Raw genomic sequence first — 1,017 nt, forward strand, 5'->3', positions numbered from 1 at the left:
GAGAGAGAGAGAGAGAGAGAGAGAGAGAGAGAGAGAGAGAGAGAATTAGTTAAATTAAAACTTACTTTAAAGGTATTGATGTGTTATGCTACAATAATAATCTATTTTTTTTTGCCAAATGAAACATGTGTATAAATGAGATTTAGGTGCCAGATTGTATCTTTGATAACAAATGTGCAAAACTGGAATGTGCTGTTTTTACATTTCAATGTATTTCTTATTCATATTCAAACAGAGACTATTTCTGAGTGATAATAGAACAGCTGCCATGTATAGAGGACCTCTAACTAGCTGCTTGTTAGCAGAACCAGGGACTTTATATAAAATTTAGTTTTAGGGATATTTCACATTATTTGTTCAATTTGTACAAAATAGGGATGCACCGATATGAAAATTTCAGCCGATATCGATATCCGATATAATTATTGTTGTTGTGGCCGATAACCGATGTTTACAGATATTACAAAAACACAAAAATTATATTATATACTGTACAGTATATACCCACAAACACACTTGGGTCTTTTTTTGATACTGTAAATAAACAACCAGACGTCTGACATGGCTCCCTATTTCAGTTATTCCTGGCTGCACAGCTTCAGTATCACTATCATGACCAAGCAGATGCTGCTCAACCAATCCTCTCCCCTCCCAGAACAGAAACACAAAGATAAAAAGTAGGAAATCAGTATCAGACATTAAAATCAGCTCAGTTTTACATGTCAGACCGGTACCGATATTCTAAAAAATGACCAATATTGGCCGATACCGATATTAATGCCGATATATCGTGCATCCCTAGTACAAAGATTTAAAAAAATAACAGAACTAAAAGTGTCATTTTGCCTTTTGAGAAATAAGCATTGTTTATTTTATATAGCAGTTAAATAAAAAGTCTGCATTGTTTTCAAAGTCAATTGGAAATGAGGAACATTTGCACAATGTGTTTGATCTGGATCTGGTGTGTGTGTGTGTGTGTGTGTGTGTGTGTGTGTGTGTGTGTGTGTGTGTGTGTGT

General features: G+C 34.5%; 1 protein-coding gene across 4 annotated transcripts in view; it reads left to right on the top strand.

Moving 5' to 3' along the window:
* cux2b (cut-like homeobox 2b) overlaps positions 1-1,017 on the top strand; it is a 157,516-nt gene that overhangs the window by 135,260 nt on the left and 21,239 nt on the right. The gene's annotated exons all lie outside the window — the stretch shown is intronic.

This window comes from Austrofundulus limnaeus, unplaced genomic scaffold (genome assembly GCF_001266775.1).
Source record: "Austrofundulus limnaeus strain Quisiro unplaced genomic scaffold, Austrofundulus_limnaeus-1.0 Scaffold445, whole genome shotgun sequence".
In the NCBI taxonomy this organism is placed as follows: domain Eukaryota; kingdom Metazoa; phylum Chordata; class Actinopteri; order Cyprinodontiformes; family Rivulidae; genus Austrofundulus; species Austrofundulus limnaeus.